Raw genomic sequence first — 23833 nt, forward strand, 5'->3', positions numbered from 1 at the left:
GTCATTATTCAAAGGATCAAAGCAACACTACAACAACACTATAAGCCCAGGTGAAGAATCATGAGAGTTCAGGCTTGAGTCTGATTTTCTCCTCTGGGTTCAGATTTTCCCTTACTTCTCCCAAATGACTCCATTTATTCCTCCCCATAGAGTGTTAACTTACTTTTTATAGCTCCATTGTGGATATTCTCATAAGCAGCAAACTTTTGAGTGTTTTCTTGTAACATCTCTTTGCATTTAATCTCTTAGATACAAAATGGCTTGATCTTCAAAGATGCTGAAAATTCTGGTGACCTTGACCTCACTATGAGAGTGTGCATTATTTTTGGAGAAAATTAACCAGATAAACATATGTTCTCATAAAATCAATCGCTGACATATCACATCTCATAGTGACCTGTCAAAAGGAAGAGCTACCATAAATCCAAGCATCTGTAAAATGTAAATTTAGAGGACATAAAAACCCTGTGCAATAATACAAAGCACAATCTAGTTAGAGAAATATAGAGGAGGTGGGAAGGATTTATGCACTAACCATAAACTTGAATATACTAAATATAAAGCACCTGATTAAAGTATCTGTTCCTCTCTCTTTTGTGTATTTTATAGTGCATTTTCTAAAGGAGTACAAGGCAATGAACTATGTTTATTCAGAGATTGGAAAGGCCCTTCAAATCTTCCTTACATTTAGAGAATGAAAAGCTAAAGTGTACTTTTCTATTGGATCCAGGATCCAGGATTCAGAAAAACATCAACTCCTTTCTTCCTTTTGCCAAGACTAAATGTCTTCCTCCCCATTAGAATTTACTGTAGAAAAATTTTACAGTTACCTATATCCTAGTGTTAATAGTTGGATATTTTATCACTTTGATGGCTGTTTGCCTTTCTAGGTTACTTTTTTAGCTAAGTATGAAAATATGTTCCCAGAATCTAGTTTTCCAAATATATTATTCCAGGAAAATTGCTTTCAAAATCAGTGATACCTTATAGTCAAATCCAATATTCAGTTATTCATTTACTTTCTTTTTTTAAAGATTTTATATATTTATTTTTGAGAGACACACAGAGAGAGGCAGAGACATAGGCAGCTCCCCTCAGGGAGCCCGATGTGGGACTCGATCCAGGGACCATGGGATCATGCCCTGAGCCAAAGACAGATGCTCAACCCCTGAGCCACCCAGGCAACCCCAGTTATTCATTTTCTTACTGAAATTCTATAGTCCCATAAATCGTGGATATACATTTATTTGTTTGTTTGTTTGCTTGTTTATTATTTATTTATTTATTTATTATTTATTTATTATTTATTTATTTATTTATTTATTTTTATATTCTTGGGGTTTTTTTTGCTAATTTCCTTCCCAGTTTCTTCTGTTCCTTGGTTTATACCTCTTAAATGTCACGGCTACTCAGGCTTCTTTTCTCAGCCCTTTTATCATTCTATATATTTTCTTTAAATGATGTCACCCAAGTGTATGATTTCCATCACCACCTATGTTATCAATGACTGTAAATTATAAATCCCCATCCCTGACTCATCTCTTTTACTATAGATACACATGCTTCCTGAATTTGCTAGTCAGTGCTTTTTCAATGTTCCCAATGGAGGAGTCTCTGTTTAACACATGATTCCCCTTGCCAGTTCCTTCACACCCTCCAGCATCCCCTGACCCCATGGGTAATCCCATGAGTCATTCCTCTCCTGATTAAAAAATAAATAAATAAAAAAAGCTGTTCTGTAACTTATATGTGCAAACTTTATGTTGAACTCCCTCAACTCTTGGAGCTTTCTCGAAGAAGCAGACCCAAGCCAGGTTTTGGATCCATGTTGGAGACTGGAGACACACGGAGGACACAGAGTTCTCTGATAAAACACACAATGGTCCCAAACTTCCAGCAACTTAGCCTCTGTGTGAAGGCTGCCAAAATCAACCTGGCAGCCCTCCTGAGTGAATGGCCCTAAATGGGGTTCAGGGGAGTCACCTAATAATAATTCTTGCAGAGCCAAGAGATGATGACTTTCAAGGCAAATAGGAGGACATCCTTGGGGTTTATAGTTGCATTTTACTATAGTGTCTAGATGCATGTAACTGAAAGTATACAGGTCGCTTGAACACCATAGAAACAGAAAATTTGACGAAGAAGGGAAAAGAGAATGCACCTGCCATTCCCTAGGAAATCTGCCCTACCCAGCTGGTACCATGGGGATTTCTTGTGTGTGCTTTTGAATGTGTTCCTAGGCTTCAAAATGAGATTCCTGAGTCTGAAATGCCGGGTGCCTATAAACCATTTTGTTTGTCAGGGTTTAACAGCCTCCCTCTGTGTGAAGGGAAGGTAAAGGGAGAGAGCTCCTCTGAACTTGATAGCTTGAGTTGGCTCCATTTATTATGGCCTTGCCCTTTCTGAAACACCTGCCCTGACAATTGTACGGCCCCTAACACACAGAAGAAATGCTGCGGATTTACAATATGCCTTCCTTCTGTATAGCTCCAGGGACCAGAAGGCAAGCAGCAGGTGAATAGAATAAACGAGTTTTCTAGGATCCCAGACTTGGTTGTTTGTTCTCAAATTTAGAAAGAACTTTACAAAATATGGCTCTTTCCCTACATTACAGAAGTCCCAATTCCTGCCTGGATCAGCTGTGGATCATTTAATGTTCTGTACTAAAGCCTACACTGTGTATAGTTCCATACCTAAGCAGAACTAAAAGTTTGGTTTTTATTCCTTTCAATTAAAATCCAGATTTATAAATTATTTACTGATCAAGTATGATATTTACAAAGTTTAGTAAGAGATTTTGTTATGCAAATAGTAGTCTCCTATTTTTTTTTTAAGATTTATTTATTTATTCATGAGAGACACAGACTGAGAGAGGCAGAGGGCATAGGCAGAGGGAGAAGCAGGCTCCTTAAAGGGAGCCTGATGTGGGACTCGATCTGGGATCCTGGAATCATGACCTGAGCCAAAGGCAGGCGCCCAACCGCTGAGCCACCCAGGCATTCCAGGCGTCTCCTATTAAATTGATTCGTTATCTAATATTTACAGCATTTCACTATGATTTGCCTTAACATCGGATTCTATCATCCTCCATTTACAAAGTGTTTTAGGGCACCTGAGTGGCTCAGTGGTTGAGCATTTGCCTTTGGCTCTAGTTGTGATCCTGGGGTCCTGGGATCAAGTCTGGCATTGAGCTCCCTTTGAGGAGCCTGCTTCTCTCTCTGCCTATGTCTCTGCCTCTCTCTGTGTGTCTCTCATGAATAAATAAATTAAATCTTTAAAAAAAAAACAAAATTTTATTATGGTCACTATAGGGCAGCTGGGGTGGCTCAGCGGTTTAGTGCCACCTTCAGCTCAGGGCATGATCTTGGAGACCTAGGATGGAGTCCCACATCGGGCTTCCTGCGTGGGGCCTGCTTCTCCCTCTGCCTGTGTCTCTGCCTCTCTCTCTATGTCTCTTGTGAATAAATAAATAAAATCTTATACATATATATATATATATATATATATATATATAGTCAATATAGAATCTTGCAGAATGCTTCAATGATGCTACTAGCTATTCAACATGTAGGCTATGGTGGAAACTGCTGAGGAATTTTTGAGTATGAAAGGCTAGGTCTGCCTATTTAGGATGACACAGGCATTGTTCAGCCCAGTTATTCCATCCATTCCAGCATGTCGCTTAATTTTCCATTTTGATAAAAGTATGGGTTTCTTACCATTGGTGTTTCACCACTGTGTTCAGACTGTCTGAGGTTGAGGGTTTAAAATCCCCTCTCTTCTTTTTTTCAGAAGGTGTTTTATTAAAGACTTTTCTTCTATTACCACTTCTAAACATTTGTCTGTACATATTTGATCCACTCATTTAGCTATACTCCTCTTGCTGGGGTGGGGAAAGAAAAAACCCAAAATGTGATACTTAATTAGTTCTGCATTCCTTCCAGTGTTATTCCTAACTTAAAATACCATAAAAAGTAATTTCTTGTCAGAATGCATTTTTATTGAATTTCCTCCTGTGCTTAACTTCAGTGGTAATGTGTAGGCTCAGAGTCCTGCTTCAATGTCTACTCACTGGCATACATTATTCGTATCGCATTTCAGGAAACCATCAGTGGAGCTCTCTCTCTTGCTTCCTTCGATTAGAGAATCAAATCTGTGAGCCAGATCTTAAGTTCTCGGGCTGTACAAATAGATGTGTGCATTCCTGGTCAGTGAAATGTACATTTCTTATATCAGATGCTCTCCTCATTTCATTCTTTTACTTTGGTTTTAAAGAAGTTCAGGAAATTGTGTTTCTGGAGGATAACCTTCGTAGGGCTTTGATGATATGTTGCTTTGAAATAAAGACCTCTATAGACCGTTCATAAACATCTGATTCTCCATAATTACTACCAGAGAAGGGAAAACAAGATCCTGTTTATATAGTAGATGAAATAAATATTAAGTGCTTTGGAGGCCAGTATCAAGTTGTTTACAATTCATCAACCAGAACATTCACATCTTATGTCAAGAGATCAATTCTGCTATTAAATAACACATTGAATCATACTTAAATGCATTTTATAAATCTCTCAAAATAATTTTCTGAAACTAGATTAGGAATAACACCGCTGAGACCTAATGGGTGGAGTCTGTTTTCTGAGGGTCAATTATGTATGAATTGTACCAATCAGGCCTTCTGTGTTTTTTAAATATAGTTAGCTATGAGTATATAAATGGCAAAGCAACTATATGTTATCAATATCGGTAATTCTTTCTATTCTGATTATTTGAGAATAATAGTATGCAGTATATTGAAACAGGTATTTTGATTATTTAATATTAGTAATGCTTAATTTAATTAATGGGCTATTTCAATAAACTTGTGATTCAGGAGTCTGAGAAAGTTCAAATATACTGTGATACAGCATAAAGCACAGTTATGAAAGTAAGTAAAGTCAAGAATACGTACCTTATTTCATTAAGCAAATATACCAAGTATATGCCAGGATCTATGAGGAATCTGAAGGATTCTGAAGGACCTAAAAAGTGGGTCCTTTCTGCCCTCCAGAAATTAAAATTATATATATATATATTTATATATATATATTTATATATATATACTTTGCATATATATATATATATATATATATATATATATATATGCAAAGTACAATAGATCCTCATGGCATAGTGTGAAATCATGAAAATACAGGCACCACAAGCCAAAGAAATCAGAGGTCTAGTGTGCAGGTCACTCAGGGGGGTAGTCTTCTCTGACAGTGGCCATGAAGGACCATAGCATTAGATCAGGCAGAAAGAAAAAGGAAAATAACCTCCTATTGGAGGGATTTGTAAGAGGATAAAGAAGGGGCTGAGACTTGCCTGTGGATGTCACAGGAGACCAGAATAGAGAATTCAGTCAAGGCAAGACTGTGAGTTCTATATTCTCCAAAGTTCTATACTCTCCAAAATGTTAATGTTACATCACTATCAAGCATAAAAATAAGATTCAATTAACCCTTATTTATATAAGAACTATTACATTCTATAATTTGAAGGGTCAAAAGACAAAACAAAACAAAGCAAAAACACCTTAACACATGATGCCAGCTGCAGAGTCTTGGCTTGAAAACTCCAAAAACATGTACTTTAAATATTTACCTCCTTCTCTACTACACTGATAAGCCCCCTTTTACTCCCGTTCTTTCCTGGTCTGCCTGTCCTAATTATTTAGGAAATTGAATTACTGATGCAGGATTTTGTAAAGGAGTTCAATGGTTTCTTTAGGGGCTCAGGGTCCTAATGCCCTAAATTAGTTTGGGGAACTTCAAAAAGCAATTTGCAAAGTCATCAGAGAATCATCTCAGCCACATGCTTCAGCCTCATCAGGGTTGCTTGGTAGATTGCAGATTTGGAGCTAGGTCTCTAGAGTTTCTCATTCGGTGAATCCAGTGTGAAACCTACAAACCTGCTTAAAATCAAAATGAGGGGGAGTCTACCTTTTTAAGCACAGCCCCCTCTGTTTGATCATTCTTTGTGCCCTAGAGCTGATTTACCAAAATGCAACAGGTTTTCATTGTTGAGTTGGAAATAACTTGAGACATATCTTAGAAATTAGGAAAAAGTTAAAGAGACCCCCTAATAAATTGGAGTTCATCAAAGGTGTGGTTGCAATGTCTTGCTTGCCCATAAAGTGCTGTCACATGAACAACTACCAGATATCAAAGCATCAAATGAATGATTGCATTGATTATTCATATTTTACCACATTAGTGTTAATGATACTAAAAAATAAAGAAGATTGCTTGGTCTCTCCACATACCAAAACTCTTCTAGATGTGATAGTGGTCCCACTGGCATCTTTCCAGAATAAAGCTTAATTCTTAGATAATCAATGTGTTTTGCATATCAGTAATCCTTACCATCCTACCAAACATAGTGAGATTGTCTAGATCCAACTTTTTTAACAAGGTAGAAAAATATTATGAGAAGAAAACCAACATATTGAAGATCCATAGTGTTTAAGGAGAAAATGGTTTCACAGTGAAGACTTTTCTAGATCCATTGCATTCACTGAGCTTCTCTTTAGTATGGATTCTCTCATTTCAGAAAAATTGCTTCTTTTGATAGAAGGCTTACCCATTTTCACTGTATTCATAGCATTTATCTCCAATATGAATCCTCTGATGTTGCAAGGGAGGAATTCTTGGTAAGGGATTCCCACATTCATTATTTTTCCATGGAACTTTGCCTGCATAGATGCTCTGATGTTTAATTTGACATAAGGTGTGTTTAATGTGCTTTTTTCCCATGTGTCTCACATATGTGGGATTTCTTTCTTGTAGCAACTGTCTGCTTTGTAATAGGAATTGATCTGACTCTAAAATTGATTTCGTGTTTCCAAGGATTTCTTTCTTCTGGAGAATTGTAATTTGCTCCAACTTTATGAACAATGCATTCATCCCCAATATTCTCCCAACCTGGAGAGTTCACCAGGTGAGTATTTCTCCTAATGCTCATGTCCCAGAAGTGCCCTACTTTGATAATGGTTTCTCTGTTTCAGATAATTTCTCATTATGGAATGGAGTGATTGCATTTACATTGCAACTGAGATCTGAAGATGTAGATACCAAATTTAGGTGCCAGTACAAAATACAAATATTCTAAGCAAATGTCATATTGATGGGTTCATATTTATTAATGCCTCTCAATCACCTGAGAAATATGCAAAAAGGTATCAGAAACAATTTAGTGAATACTATTTTCTTGAAGAAAACTGTTTTGTTGTCTCTCTCCAAAAGGAGGAGAGTATGGAGTTATCTACTAATCTCAACTTGAGCCAAGTGAGGGGGACCTTCATTATGAATTCTAGGAAAATTGATGTATGACTCTTGCACTTGAGAAGATATAAGGTATTTTAATTATTGCCTGGGACTAGGAATTCTAACAGAAGCTGTAACTGCAACTAAAAGTACACTTAAGACTTTATCAGAGAGGGGCATTTGGGTGGCTCAGTGCTTGAGAGTCTGCCTCTGGCTCAGGTCATGATCCCGGCATCCTGGGATTGAGTCCCACCTCGGGCTCCCCACAGGAACACCGCTTCTCCCTCTGCCTGTGTCTCTGCCTCTCTCTTTGTGTCTTTCATGAATAAATAAATTTTTAAAAATCTAAAAAAAAAAAAAGAAAAAAAAAAAAGACTTTACCAGAGAATGAGCAGAATAAGTGTGAGCCCTTGGAGAATGAATAAGTGTGAGCCCTTGGAATTTTCATTCAAGAAATAGAAAGAATCCCCGTACTGAGATAAAATTCCAAAGAGATAGTGAGAGAGAAAATAGAGTTGTATATGGATTATCTCTCTTAACATTGTCCATGACCAACGTACAGGTTCTGTGAATTTTGCATATATCATTTTCATCATTTTTAAGAATGCTTTGCTCTGATTTGATGATCAAATTCATTGTCAGGGAAATGTATAAAGTCGGTGGAGCTGTGTCCCATTGATACTTCTTCCTGGGTGAATTCCACAGGTTAATTCCAATGGTACTGATTCAGAACTTGCCGATGTGCTTCTGTGCTAGCTCTTAAGGATTTGCTTTTAGAGAAGAAAATCCAAGACCTCCAAGAGGGAAAAAATAGCCCAAATTGTTTTGCTGCCCTTTTATCTTTGAAAATTCAAGGTAAATGTTATGCTTATAGATTCTAGACTCTGGCTGAAGTGAATGTCTTATTTGGCTTATGTGAAGACTGTCTCTCAATTCCAGTGCTGATTCAGGATTTTTGAGTTTTGAAGGCAGTGTGCATAACGGGTTCTTATATCTGTCTATCTGCAACCAGTCTCCACCAGGTCAAGTGGAAACATCCACCTACATGTTAGCTCATTTTGGACTTGAGAGACAATTTTTTAAAATATATAACTGAAACATAGGATATAAGCTGTACAAATTTTTAACCAAAGAGGAACTTTCAATAGGACACCTTTTCCATCATGTTACTACAGATATATAAATCCTCTTCTCAGAAAAGACCCACAAAACCTTGCAATGTGTCATTGAACAAGAAGGAAAGATAATTACAGTCCGTTAATTCCTTCTGTTTTCAGTAAGCAAACAAGGGATGAGTACACGTTCTACCAGAGGATTTTCAGATTTAGTGTTCATTTTTTTTCTTTCTTTCTTTCTTGCCATTCATGGGGAAAGTTGGATTCTCAAAAGGATCTCCTTTTTCAGATACTGTGGCCAAAGCTTATGTTCCGATTAACTACATCATCCTTATTTGTTCTTTAGATGTTTTGACTTCACTCGAGGCTGGATATCCCTTGTCTGATGCCCCAAATTTATGATATAACATGAATTTGGGGAAATTGGTTAAAGTTATAGGGATAGATATATGGTATAGTACTCTAAATTGCACCATGTCTATTTGTTTAAGTTTGTAAAAATGAATCTGTGTCTGTTCTACTGCAGGAATGTTGGTGGAGTCATTAAAAGCAAAAATCGCTGAAGCCAGACCATTTTTTTTTTAAGTTAACATGTTTTTTTTTAAGATCTTATTCATTTATTCATGAGAGAAACAGAGAGAGAGAGAGAGAGAGGCACAGGCACAGGCAGAGGGAGAAGCAGGCTCCATGCAGGGAGCCCGACGTGGGACTCAGATGTATACCTAAATAGAAATATATTATAAGGAATTGCTTCACATGACTATGAAGCTTGGGAAGTCTCAATTTGCAGTGTGTGACGGTAGCTAAAGAACAAGTAAAGCCAAAGTTTTAATTTTTTTTTTAAGATTTTATTTATTTGGGACACCTGGGGGGCTCAGCGGTTGAGCGTCTGCCTTTGGCTCAGGGTGTGATCCCAGTCTCAGGATCGAGTCCCCACATCGGGCTCCCTGCTGAGCCTGCTTCTCCCACTGTCTGTGTCTCTGCCTCTCTCATGAATAAATAAATAAAATCTTAAATTTTATTTATTTATTTGAGAAAAAGAGATAAATTGTCAAAGAGAGCACAAACAGGGAGTAAGGAGAGGGAGAAACAGGCTCCCTGCTCAGCAGGGAGCCCTACATGGGGCTTGATCCCAGGACCCTGGGATTGTGACCTGAGCCAAAGGCAGACACTAACCAACTGAGCCACCCGTGTGTCTTACCAAAGTTTTAATTTAGTTAAAGGCTGGAAGAATGAAGAATTTCCTCTTGCTCTAGAAGGTCTGTCTTTTGTTTCATTCAGGCCTTCATCTGATTAGACATGGTCCATCCACATTATGAAGGCTACCTGTTTTGTTCAAATTCACTGATTTAAATTTTTAACTCAACTTAAAACACTCCCCAAGCCATCACACTTACAGAGACAGAAGAGTATCATTAGAAAACATAAAAGACAGCAGAATTCATGGAAAAATTTGAGAGTAGAAAAAACAAAATTTCATGAACAGGATCTGTGGCTGTTGTTACTAATTTTTTTGTTTGTTTGTTTTTTGTTTGTTTTTTAAGGAGAAATTTGAATTGAATGACTAATAAAATCTCTCTCAGCTCAAAAATTTGAATAAGTTCAGTAGCTAAAATAATTTTGTAAATTATCCAAAATGCTTTCTTTGTTTTTTCATACACATTCTACTTTTTGAATAAGGCAGATCTTATCCAAAATTGACCTTGACCTTACTGGCCATTCCCTTCTTATAAGTGAAAAATTAACTGAGAGGTAAAATTATAATCAATCAATTTTTCCTATTGATGAATTTTTAATGTTATCTACGGATTTAAATTACACATTCTTGAGTTCTCCAATATTATAAGTAATCAGTGGCTTATATAATCTGTATGGAGTACAGAAAATTTTGAATTCCAGAAATTATTTTAAAACCAAAGAAACTAATGCTATTTAATGATTCAAATATGTTAGATAATGAATCTGATATTTATAAGGCTGGATGATTGACAAAGGAAAGAAAAAGCTCTTACATTTTCCATTTCCAGCAATATTCATTCATTTTCATTATAAAATGTTTTTATGAACCATGTTAGTATTGCAGCAGGATATTAGATGGCCTAAAGGAGACAATTTTGATTTATACCTAGTACTTGCTTTGACTAATGTGTCCTTTTGGAACAGTTGAGTAAATCTTGAAAATAATAGATACTAATGCAGAAAGAGCCCATAAACCAATTTTTTTTCTTATTTTCTTGAAAGCTTCACTGTGCTGAATAAATCTTAAAAGTGATGGAATTTTTAGCCTGCTGTTCCTTAACTAATGGAATTTCCAGCTTGTATCCATTAACTGTTATTTTATAATTTAATTATTATTTTTCAAAGTATATGAAATTCATTTTATTGAATAGGAATAGTTCTTGATTTTATTAGTATGTCGAGATAAAATAACAATAATAACAACCGATCTAGCATTCACTGATAAATAGAACTGCTAAAGTCTAAAAGTAAATTTTACATGATTCCTTTGAAAATATTTTGATTATTTTTTGCTGGTTTGTAGATAATATGCCTGACTCCTACTTCTGGGAAACGAACTAGGGGTGGTGGAAGGGGAGGAGGGCGGGGGGGGGGTAGGGGTGAATGGGTGACGGGCACTGGGGGGGGGCACTTGACGGGATGAGCACTGGCTGTTATTCTGTATGTTGGTAAATTGAACACCAATAAAAAATAAATTTATTTAAAAAAAAAAAAAGAAAACGCCAAAAAATAAAGATAAAAAAATAAAAAATCATTTTCAATATTAGCAAGAATAAGTAGAATTGATAGCAAAACAATAAGGAAAACAACAAAACTCACAGTCCATTCTTTTTTTTTTTTTTTTTTTAATTAGTAAACCCTAGGGGCACCTGAGTGGCTCAGTCAGTTAAGGGTCTGCCTTTGGCTCAGGTCATGATCCCAGGGTCTTGGAATCCAGCCCCATGTTGAGCCCTCAACAGCTGAGCAGAAAATTTGCTTCTCCTTCTCTGTCCTACCCCCTAACCCCACCTGGGACTCATATGTGCTTTTCTATCTCTCTCTCTTTTGTTCTCTCTCAAATAAATAAAAATCTTTAAAAATAATAATAAAGTAAATAAATTAGTAAACCCTAGTAGACTGATTAGGGAAAAGAAGGAAAGAAAAAAAAGAGAAAAGAAAAGAAAGAAAAGAAAAAAAAGAAAAAGAAAAGAAAAAGAAAAGAAAAGAAGAAAAGAAAAGAAAAGAGAAAAGAAAAGAAAAGAAAGAAAAATGTTACCAATACCAGAAGGGAAAGAAGAAACATCATTATGGCATCTAATTAAATTATAAAGAAGAATAAATGAATATTAGGAACCAATCTATTCCAGTTAATCCAGTAATTCTAATGAAAGAGGCATTTTTAAAGTATAAGTTACCAAAACTAACTCAAAATGAAATAAATAATCTGAAGAGCCTCTATATATTTAAGAAATGATTCATAATTAATGGCCTTCTGATAAAAAACATTCCAGGTTCAGATAGTTTTACTTGTAAATTCTGTCAAACATAAGGGTAAGATAACATCTATCAAGAAATAAAGCTACACTTCACAATTCACCTCTTTAGCTAGCATAACCATGACACCAAAATCTGACAAAGGCTTATGAATACAGACCATAAACCTGGATGCACAATCCTTTAAAAAAATTAGAATACAATAAATTTCTATTCCTTTAAACAAAAATGATCTGTCTTCCTTTGGTGAAGGTCCATCAAGGTCTTGCTCTGTATCCAAGTAATTGTGAATCTCAGTAATTAATTAGCAGCCTTTCAAATCATAATGGATTAGCATGGAATTAATCTGTACTGACTCAATCATGTCTCCTGGTGGTACCTCTTTGAATGTGTTTCTTTTATTTCCTTGCTTACCCAACACTTCAACCTTCTACACTAAAATGACATGATAAAAATCAGTTAGAACTTTCCAAATTTCAAAATCCAAGAGAGATGGGAAATGCTTTTAATTTTAACCAGACACGATTCTGAAGCATAATGGACCTCTTATTTTCCAGTTGAAGTCATAATCATCTTTTTTGTTTCTCTGTCTAGAATTTAGGTTGATCTCCATGGGTTTAAATCAATGTTCAGGTTGACTAAAAATGAAGGCAATTCATATTTAAATGATCTTCTGTAAGTGATAGTTAATAAGGAACTCATTCTCTAGAGACCTCAGTACTCACATTTCTTCTAGGATGGAACGAAAATAATGAGAATGATATCTCTTAATTTGCTATGTATTATTTCTCTTTGGGTCAAATAAGCAGACATGTTTGATTAGGGAAGAAATGTTTATAGAATTCTTTTCTATTTTGACAAGAATTCACAATTGCTATCTGTTTTGTGGAGTTAGAAATTCTCAGAGGACTTGGAGAATACTCTGGCACTATCTTCACACACTGTACATATGCATACAGATGAAATGAAATGTAAATAAATTCAGGCACTCTGAGGTCCATCCATGGAAGAGTCCAGAACCACAAATGAAGATGTACCACTCCAGGGCTTTCTTTCCACATTTTAAAATACTAAATAACATAGGGTTTTAAAGAGAAATAAATAGTAAAAACAGTTTGTATTTTAAAGAAATACTACAATTCCGTTACTTAAAGACAAATTCTCAGTTTGATTAGGAAATAATTACAACAATAAACCTAGAAAAATAACATTTTGAAAGCAGATTTAGTCCAACCATATGTTTGCTGTGTGACCTTGGATAAGGTCTGTTTCCATATTGTTAGTTCAGAAAACAGCAATAACAGCTCTCACACAAGGTTGTTATGAAACATGAGTGACGAAATTGTCCTGAAATGAATTTCTCACTGTGATTGGCACATTGACTGTTTTCATAAATATTCATTGAACCAACATAATGCAGATTGCAGGGCTCAGGTCAAAACCATCAACAATTCTCCAGAAAAGCTACCTTTAAGTTCCAAGGAACTTCTCTCAGAGGTGCTAACACATTGTGTCACTAAAACAAGAGGTGCAACAGTGTAAATAAACAAAGCCAAGGCCCTTGAAATTTAAGAAACCCAACAGACTTGTTGAGTCAATTTCAAATCCTATCCACACCCAAAGCACAAAATCATTTGGTTGCATAATGAAAACATTTGGGAGTAGAACCTAAAGGTTGCAGTTGTAGAATAGAAGTGGGGAAGAAATGTGTCTGTGATTATGGTGCCCACCCCCAGCAGACATTCCATGATCTAGAGCCAAGACATGACTCAGTTTACAAAAGCATTTGACAGCCTTACAATTACCAGTTACTTCTTTTTCATAGAGTAGTTGTCAAAATTCTGGGGAAACACCTGTTTAAATCCACACCAAGCATCTTGGCCCTCAGTAGGTTGCTTTCATTCTTCAGCCTCTGAAAAATCTGCTAGGCTTGCCCCTGCCTCTGCGTTTCTTTTCTAGTGGGTAAGGCAAAAGCGAGGTGATTTAAAATAACAGTCCTCTGATTTTATTTATTTATATAAAATGATTTATGCCATATCAATTCTTTGCCTGTTAAAATTTGCCCATTTTCCTTGTGATTCCAGTATGTGCATGTTGTCACATATGGACAAATTACAGCCCCTCACCCCCACCATGGCCCATACACATACTCACAAGTACATACTTCACTATTCCTGCCCAGGCTGATTCTCTTTAGAAGGCACCAGAGACTAGACTAAGAATTTTTGCAAACATTATCCAATTTAGTTTTCTTAGGCAATATTGATGTTTTACTGATTTGCTGATTTTGACAATCAGGTCATAGTTTCTCAATATCACAACCTATTAAGGGGAAGAATAACAGTATTTTTCTGCTATCAAAGCCCAGTGCTTTTGATTGCTAAGTTATACACTCCCCCATATACTTAGAATACCTATGTGTAGATACATGCAGGTGTTTTGCAAACCTGAAACCCTGTGTGGGGTTCAGGAATACATTGTCTTTGAGATTTAGCTTCAACAGGACCGGCATTAAATTAATCAAAAGGAACAATGCTCTCTGTTTTCTCCAATGTTTGGTACAACTCAAAGCTAGGTCACAGCAATGCAAGATGGCCTCCTAGAGGATGAAGCTGAATACTTGGTGACATAATGGCCAGAGGTCCAAGATGGTCCAAATTCTTTCCTGTCCAGCTAGTCATCCCTTCACAGCTCCTCATGTTCTAAGGAATCTAAATGCAAAGAACTGGGCAGCCCGGGTGGTTCAGCAGTTTAGCACCACCTTCCACACAGGGCAGGATCCTGGAGACCCGAGATCAAGTCCCACGTTGGGTTCCCTGAATGGAGCTTGCTTCTCCTTCTCCCTGTGTCTCAGCCTCTCTCTCTCTGTCTCTCATGAATAAATAAATAAAATCTTTAAAAAAATAAATGCAAAGAACAATGGCAAAATGGGAAGAAAAGATCTTCTTAGTTACTAGCTGTAGAGCTCAGATACAAACATCTATTAACACTAAGGCTTAGGCTAGTAGGGTCTCATAGTTAGCTCTTACCCCTGGTCCAGCCAGTGCTTAGCCTTCCCTTCAGCCCTGATCAATATATTATTAAGCTTTAGAATGAATTTAGAATGAATAAGTGCCATTCCCTAAGGTTACCACTCAAGTCCATTCACCTTCATAATCACATGGAAGCAACAGATAAAAAGGAAAAAAAAAGAGAGGATTTTGATTCATCTGTCCCATTGCTGCATTGAGTACAAGAGGAGGTGAGAAAGAGTAGAGCATCACTCCATAATGATAATTGTCTTATTCAACACATCAAGTTCTGGCCAATCACAATATCAACAATTCCTCTTTTTTTTGTGACCCTGGACGTGTGAAGCGGTATTTAGCAGAGGTGCTATAAGCTCCTTTGTGAAGAGAGAAAAGGCTGAAAATACCTCTCTCTCAACACAGATATACTCCATAGTTCATTCATTGATTCATTCATTCATTTTACAGATACTATGTCAAAGGCACTCTTTCAGGTCCCAGAGATATTTCCATGTACAAGACAAACACATTTTGTGCCATAATCCAAATTATGTCTTAGTGGAGATCTGGGGGCAATGGAGATATGACATAAAAAGTTATTTTAGAGAGGCTGATTACTTTAAAAAAATGGAATAGTGCCATTTGACAAATGACTGTCTTCCAGTAAGGGAGAAAGACATGATTTGAAGTCAAAAGACCTAAGGTCTTCAGATACACATTATCACTTAACGTTCTATTCCATAGTTCATGGAGGCTCCTTTTTATTCTCATCTGTAACATGGAGAAATCAAAATTATTCAAAAGCATAAGGACTCCTGGGAAACAAATGCAAGTTTTAGTGAATACCAATTCCACTCTTGTTTTTTTTTTTTTTTCCAGTACCTGCTCTACACACATTACCTGCCATACTAATTTTAATTCTTAATGCTATTCTAGGAGGTGAATACCACTGCTATGCTTTATCTCACAGATGATAAAACTTAGGCAAATAGATGTGAAATAATATGCCCAAGGTCACACATGGGGAAGGGGAGCTATCAGAAATGGATCTAGGGTTATTCTCTGTGAAATCAGAGCATACCCATATACTACAGTTGTTTTTATATTATTTTTTAATCTATAAAGTAATGTAAGATAATTGTTGAGATTGCTGTAGTTGATTAACTCTTTTTGGCAGTTTCTTTCCACTTGGGTAGGAAAAATCCAAGTGGGGACCTATGGGGTCTTAGGGTAGAGTCATGATTCTTTGTCTCTCATCTCAGGACCTCTTCTCTAGTAGATCTGAGAGTCAGTCCTTAGGTACATGGAAATAGTTTCTTTAGGACATAAATCCTAGTGAGATGGGAGGATGATAAATAAAACCAATATATTTCAACGTTTTATTGTTATGTGCATGTTTATCGTTAAATTTCCCCCTGGTTGAAATCTTCTTTTAATGATACAAAATTTCAAGTTACTGCAAGCTCTAAAGAAGTGAGATACACACATGGAGGAATATTAGGAAATACACAAAAAAATAAACACTTGGTAAAATTGGAAGAAGTTTTGCCAAGTTCCACTGCAAATGTAAAGAGCAGTGTGTGGATATGCAAGTCAGATAAGGCATTCACTGCTCTTCAAAGAGATTCAGTCTTATTGCAGAGACCAAGCATGGCTTTAACTCAATAATCCTATGATTAGCAGACTACATTATAAAATTTAATATAGAAAGAGTGAAAAAAAATTCTAGAGTTTAGAGGAGATAACTATGTTGAAGTTACCAGCTTTACATGTTTTTATACATGTCCTTTCCTTTAACTTTCCCAGAAGCAAAGCCAGGTTAGCATTCTATGGGGGGGCCATGGTAGATATAGATCAGTGGAAGAGAAAGGCCAGGGAACACCAAAGCATCATGTAGAAATAATCATCAGGGCCATCTAACTAAACCCTTAGCGACTGCAAAAATGTTGAATAGTAACAGCATGAATGTAGAGGCAAGAACAAGAAGGTGTGATGGAACAGGAATAATGATAAAGCCATGTGGGGTGGAGGATTCTGGGTGCAAGCAGCACCAAGCGAAATTGAACAGACTCTAAAAGGCTTTCATCCAGACAATGGTTTGAACCCTAGTTTCATTATCTGGGACCATTGCCTTGGTCAAAATGATTATCTTCCAAGAGAGGTGAGCTCAGCAGGTGAGCATAGTAACACATGGTTGTTTTGCCTCACCTTAGATGATGTCCCAGCATAGGACTGAGCCAAGTCCGGGGCTTCACAGTTCTGATTTTATGGGCAGTGGTATCATTAAGAGACAAAGCACCATAGAGATTTGAAATCAACAGATTCCACATGCCTGTCACTCAGCTTGGCTGTGCATGGTAGCTAATGGGGATGGCTCTGCTCTACTTGAGCTGGGTCTCTCGGGAACAATTTACAAAGTGTGACTTAAATGGAGTCATTGTAAATGAGTCTGTGCAGGGCAGGCTCTGAGTGTGTCATGTGGGAATCAGGCTGTTTGTGTCAGAGACGAGATGACAACCTGAGTGCTAAAGGGAGTGTTTACTTAAAAGAGGAGGGCATTCAGTCTTTAAAATGGTTCACATTATTCTTTATATTACTTCAGAAGTGCAACTGGTCTCTACTTCCAAGATTGAAGAGATTTTCATGTTAAATAGATGTTTTAATTTCCAACATGTAGGTATGTCTCATTTAGCAATAATAGAGAAAACTTACTCTGTGGGCAAGAAGTGGAGAGGTAAATCCTCCAGACCTGACTTCTCAAGTTATCTTTATATATGGTATATGCACAAAGTAATGAAGTTTTAAAAAGTGAACGCTGCAGAATATCTGTATATGTAAATGAGCTCTGGTTACATAATGAGCAGCAGCAATCATGATTTAAAAAAAAAAAGTAAAAAAAAAAAAGTTACACACACACACACACACACACACACACAAATAAATAAACCAAGAGTTCAGGATTTGGAATCTGGCAGTTCTGAGTTCCAATACTGGCTGTCCCCTGCTGACTGCATAACCTTCAGCAAGTCATTTCTCTTTTATAAACCCCAGTGTATTATCAAATAATTAACTATAATGCATACCTACAGTGTTACTGAGAGAATTAAATAAAAATCATTTAAGGCAAAAGCCAATGGTATGTAGTAGGCACACATCAAATAACTTGTAGTATATCTGCTTATTCTGATGAGGTGTCATTGTTTTAACCTCTTTTAAAAATTTCCGTAAAAAAAAAAAAAAAAATTTCCGTATTCTAGGTCTTCTTTGAATAGAGGACAATGGCATAGCGAATGAGTGAATGATGTACAGGACTTCTTTGCTAAAAGTCTTCTTCTTCTTAGTGTGTAGTCAGATTACATGCCTGAAAACAGAAATTTTCTACTCAATTTCTCAACAAGTCGGTTAAAAATTTCAGCACATCTTCCCCATGTCGTTCTTAACACAGGTAAATGTTCTCAGGATAGATGGCCCACTTTATTCCACATAAGCTTTTACTCCTAATGATTTTTGACCACTTCCCAAATTCAAAGCTCAGGCACAAATCACGGGCAAGCAGGTTGTGAAATCTGTCACCCCATTTACTGCTAGGCTTGACTCAAATGATCCGTCCACTAAGTGGATATTACCTTCCTACATCACAACTCAACAGGCATCCCTCCTAAAGATGCGGGATCAAAAATGATGATCTTGATGATCTGTTCAGAAAGAGGATATGATATATATCCATCAGTAGTTTGCAGCAAGTGGCTGACCTCTGCCAGAGTCTCCACATACTTATGAAAGGCTATTTATAGGAGAAAATGAAATTTAACGTTAAAGGACAGAGATCAGACGTGATGACAGGTACCCACATAAGTGTCCTCCCCAAGAACCTGAGGGAAATATCAAGAACAGAATCCCAGAAATATCTCAGGCAGTGACAACAGCTATTCCTGGGGAAATGCTTAGCCTCCCATATGTTTGAGTGGGCAATTTTTATCTGATTTACTCATTTTTGAATTCCAAACTCCTAGTGCATGCCTGGTCCTTGCAGGGAGCATTGCAGTGAGTCAATAGATATTTAAGTGAAATAATTTGTATATTTAGCTTGCTTTTTTTCTTCTTTCTTTCTTTCTTTCTTTCTTTCTTTCTTTCTTTCTTTCTTTCTTTCCTTCTTTTTCTTTTTTCTTTCACTTTTTAAAAATTTTTTATGTCATTGCTTTGAAACCATGGATCCCCCAGGATTCTTTTGAAGCATACCATGTTAAGCAAAGTTTACTACATAGTCTGTTTCCAAAGTCTCCAGCAGGAATACATTACAATTAAGAGATGCTTAGAGGGATCCCTTGGTGGCGCAGCAGTTTGGCACCTGCCTTTGGCCCAGGGCGTGATCCTGGAGACTCAGGATTGAATCCCACATCAGGCTCCCAGAGCATGGAACCTGCTTCTCCCTCTGCCTATGTCTCTGCCTCTCTCTCTCTCTCTCTCTCTGTGACTATCATAAATAAAAAAATAAAAATAAATAAAAATTAAAAAAATTAAAAAAAAAGAGATGCTTAGAGTATAACCTCAATCATTTGAGGTTTAGATGCTTCAAGAATAGGGCCAAAAGTTTTAGTAAATATTCACTATTGTCACATCAGTGATAAGATGCCAGATTTCACTGATTGGTTTTTCTAATATTTAACCCAGATCTTCAGATTTTTTATAATACTTTTTTATTAAAGATTTTATTTATTTAATAGAGAGAGAGAAAAGAGAGATATCAGGCAGGGAGAGCAAGGGGAGGAGCAGAGGGACAAGCAGACTCTCTGCAGGGAGCCAGACGCGGGGCTTTATCCCTGGTCTCTGAGGTCATGACTTGAGCTGAAGTCAGACACTTAACTGACTGAGCCACCCAGGCACCCTGAGATATTTTACATTTTAGGAAAACAAACTATATTTCATTACTTACAAGTTTTTAATTATGAGATCCCCTTCAGCATTGTTTCTAAGCAGCTAAATCAAGTCAACTTCACCCTCACATTTATAAGGGAAGCTGTAAAAGCATTCAATTGTATCATCTTTGAGCATGGATATTGCATTAATGGGAGTGAAACCAAGTTGAAAAAACAGGCTTGGTATCAGAAATTACAATCCTGCTTGTACCCTAGATTAGCTTAAGACTTTGTCTAGGACACTTACCATATTCTGGCTTCTGTTTCCTTGTATGAACAATTAGGAAAAAATTTACACATCCTGGTATTGTTGTAATGATTACATGATGCAAAATAAGCAAGTGCATAGTAAAGGTGGTGGTACACAGCAGGTGCTCAAATCAACATGTATTCACAAGGAGATTAGTAAGAGTGGGTCTCAGATTATAATGCAGAGTTATTTTGAAGGATGGACTGTTTAGGGAATTTTAAAGGATCTTAAAAGATAAGCCAGAGCAGAATTCCAATGCAATTGGATAATAATGTACATTATTATCCAGCTCTATATATTGAATATATAGAATATTAATGCCACATAAAATAGCTGGGCATCTATATAAAAAGGAATTTTGAGGCAGGGTAGTTACTTTGAGAAGGTGGGTTTGGATTTGGTACCTGCAAGTTAGCATGCATGCAGATGCCATGATGTTCTCCTTAGCAAAGGTTCACGCACATGCCCCTGCAGTACTTTGGCTCTATTCAGCAACCTTTTCATATGAGAGTTCTCCTGGGTAAATACTATCATTCTGTTTTAAGAAGAATTCTTAGTGAAGGCAATAGAACCATGTAAATATTTGCTAAATTCAAAAATTTCAATAAAATTAAAGTTCTTCTCTACCAGCACAAGGATATATTAAAAATTTTATTTTTTTTCTGGAATACCCTGAAAACATCAGTAGCTCTGAAAACAAAGTACTGCTTCTCAGTAAGGATCTTGGAAAAGGATGGGAGGTTTTCATTATCTTACAAAAGCTTATCACTATCAAGCACACAACAGAAGATGAGTTTGATACCAAGGGCCTCAGGATTGGCTGGTAAAGATACAACAAGCCCCTTTTCGATTCAAGTCCTTTCTAACTTGCAACGAAAGGATGAATAAACAAATATGCCAGCTACCCAATCCCTGTCTCACATACCAAAAAAGATGACACAGGATGACTCAGTGTATGCTATGGAATATATCCTACTGCTGAGGAGGGAACTCTAGACTGCAGCTAAGTGGCTACATGTCCTGCTGCTTTCCTCTGCTGGGCAGAAAGCCCATATTCATCAGAAACCTGGAGGCAATGAGAAAACGTCTCATGGCAGCCTCCCAGGGAAGAAAGGGAGGAGAGCAAAAGATGCCTTCCTAGCAGCTCCTCACAGTCTTCCTGTGCTCTCCGGTTCTGACGGGATCACGGGAGTTCCTCTAAGACTCAGAGAAGCCACCATTAGAACCCTTGCCTGGATGGTCAATGGGAATATGTGCAAAGTCACAGGTGCAAAATTATGGGGAAACTGTCCTACAATCACCCTCACATTGATCTTTCCCCAGTGAGGGAAATGCATTATTTTGCATTCTCCACCCAAATATTCGAATGTAAATAATATCAAGATAAAGACTAGAAACCAGAATTTTCATGAAAGTTTCTAATTCATAACTTGTCTATCATAGGCTAGAAGTGAAAGCTTAAAATTTCTTAGCGAACTGAAATGAACTTTCCGTGATATATTTTTTTTTAGATTTTATTTATTTGTGTATGTATGAGAGAAAGAGAGAGAGAGAGGGAGACAGAGAGAGAGAGATAGAGCACTTGAGCAGGGGAAGGACAGAGTGAGAAGGAGAAGCAGACTCCCTGCTGAGCAGGGAGCACAGTGCAGGACTCAATCCCAGGACCCTGGGATCATGACCTGAGTGGAAGGCAGACACTTAACTCACTGAGCCACCCTGGTACCCCATTATAACATTTTAAAAATGCATTAAGCTAGTTTTTATTTTGTCACTTGAAAACCTTACCATTTCCTTGTAAAACCATGCTTCCTTTTTCTTGAAATCCAACTGGAAGAAGCTGGAAGACAATAAACCACCAACACTCTCAAGTAAGGTTGACCTACAACATCCAAACATGAGGATACATAGGCCATGTAACCGTCATTAGGAGTCAAGTAGGGTAAGTTCTAGGCTTGTATCCATCTGACTAGGAGCTATTTTTCCCTCATTCTGCTCCTCCAGATATCTCTTTGGCAAGGTAGGGCAGGAAAAAGCAATGTAGCTCTGATTCACATCTGAGTCCTATTCAACATTTGTTGACATCGCTTAACCCATGATGAAAAGCAGCCTCATGTGGGGAAGAATCTTAGGCTTCTAGAAGCAGAAGACCTCTGATATTTCTTAACTTTGTAAGGGCAGACAAGTTAATAGGGACACCTCTGCCTCAGTTTCCTTATCTGCCAAACTACCATGAAGAATTCCAAGAAAATATTACTTATTAGCATTTTTCTTGGGGAAAAGCACTGAATTGTTTGGAGTCTTTTTTTTTTTTTTTTTTTTTGGTAAGGAAAAGACTCCAAGGGAATATACAATAAAGTAATTTTAAAAAGGGAGAGGACTGCTATATCCATTAGTGAGAATAAGAAGGATTTATTCTGCTTCAGAGAGAGAGGGATCAAATCAATGTAAAGAACAACTTGCTAGGGCACCTCAGATGACACTGAACCTTCTATGATTTGCCCCTGTTTGTGACCACCCCCTAGTTTTTATTTAAATGTTTTTAGCTCACAAAAAGTTCAGTGCTAATGATTATTATTTTCTAACTCATCTGAGAAATATGCTATGGTTAGAAATCAATCTTATTCTTTCAATCAATTAAAGCAATAATTATTCACTTTGAACATAGCTCATCAGAACCTGGGAGGCAAGATGAAAGTATCCACATTCTCACTGATATCGTCTTCGTGTTTACTTCTACAACTAACATTGCAAGCACTTGCAATCTCTGCAGTACAGAGGGATTTACTTTTACTGGCTTCAGGATCACTGTCAACCAATATCCATGGCAGACTGCAAATGCTACAGAATTAATGCCCTTGGAAGTAGCCCAGGGTCTTGAAAAATACCTTAGCATTCTGATCGTTGGCTGGCAACTCTTCAGGAATATTCTGCTCTGTCTCCAATGGTTCCCTCAGCAGAACTGAGCTCTGGTTGTCCACAGGCGTAACTGGCTCTATTACATAAACTGTATTGGCTTTTTCCTCCCCTGAGTCACTTTTTCATTTCCCTATCAGTATTCTTCTGGATGAACTCCCACCAAAATTATTGGCACTTAAATTCTTGTCTCATCATCTGCTTCTGGGAAAACCTAAACTGAGATATGAGTGCATAAGGTGAAAACAGAAGAGAACATATATACTCCAAAGGTCCGGGATTCAGAGACCACGGTAGGAAAATAAGTTGCTTGGAATTTTCAGAAAATTAGAAGACAGGCTGTGCATTTACACAAGACATGCAGTTAGTGGCTTTTCAACAAGTTAAAACAAGGTCTATGAGAGGAGTATCTGCCATTCAACTTACATTTGTATAATAAAACCTACCACAGTAGGTGGTTGTGAGGTTTAAAATAAATGGGATAATACATATTTAAGTGTGTTGTAAACTGTTAACTTCATGAGGAATGTAGATCATTTCTCAACCCTGTGATTTTGATAGATCGGTGAAATGAATTTTGATCAAATATATTTTATAGCTTTGACCTACTTTGTTGAGTTCACTTGGCTTTAGCACCAATCTGAAAGAGAGCACTCGCTGTTACTCCCTCTCCTTATTCCCAGTCTGCAGTCTGTCCTTTCTCTTATTATCAGATGAGATTTGCAGCTACAGCAGTTTTTGTGTGAAATCCCTGTGCTAAAATATTCAGCTTGGGGTAGGTCACATAGGTGATTCTGTGCACAGAGGAAGTGACATGTTATCAGAATCTAAGAAA

At 37.1% G+C, this 23833-nt stretch overlaps 1 long non-coding RNA gene across 1 annotated transcript in view; it reads right to left on the minus strand.

Moving 5' to 3' along the window:
• Window positions 1-23056, minus strand: part of LOC119876469 — a 92895-nt gene extending 69839 nt beyond the window's left edge. Inside the window, exons 1-2 of the long non-coding RNA XR_005362923.1 lie at window positions 22971-23056; window positions 21871-21922 (exon numbers count right to left, since the gene is read on the minus strand). This is a non-coding gene — a long non-coding RNA (uncharacterized LOC119876469). The remainder of the gene's footprint in view (window positions 1-21870; window positions 21923-22970) is intronic.
• Between the last annotated feature and the right edge of the window lie 777 nt (window positions 23057-23833).

Source organism: Canis lupus, chromosome 8 (assembly GCF_011100685.1).
Source record: "Canis lupus familiaris isolate Mischka breed German Shepherd chromosome 8, alternate assembly UU_Cfam_GSD_1.0, whole genome shotgun sequence".
Classification (NCBI taxonomy): Eukaryota; Metazoa; Chordata; class Mammalia; order Carnivora; family Canidae; genus Canis; species Canis lupus.